This window comes from Penaeus monodon, chromosome 20 (assembly GCF_015228065.2).
Source record: "Penaeus monodon isolate SGIC_2016 chromosome 20, NSTDA_Pmon_1, whole genome shotgun sequence".
NCBI lineage: Eukaryota > Metazoa > Arthropoda > Malacostraca > Decapoda > Penaeidae > Penaeus > Penaeus monodon.
Genome location: NC_051405.1, coordinates 2,465,883 through 2,466,130, shown reverse-complemented (window position 1 = coordinate 2,466,130; position 248 = coordinate 2,465,883).

Here is a 248-nt window from a genome sequence, read left to right as displayed (position 1 = left end):
AACTTGACCTCTTGACCTCTCCAGAAAAGGTCACGGGAGGTCAAACGAGCGCCAGAGCCCAGAGCTACCTTCCAGAGATCCTATCGACCCAGAAAGATTATTGTTAAGGTCGAAATTGGGTTGAAAATTCCGGTGTTTAAAAGCCTTGTCTCCTTCTGCCGTTCTGCCTGGCTGCCTTACCCCCTTGCTGGGTCTTCGCCTGAGGGGCCGGACGGGAGATTGACTTAGGGAATTTATATTTCACTCGG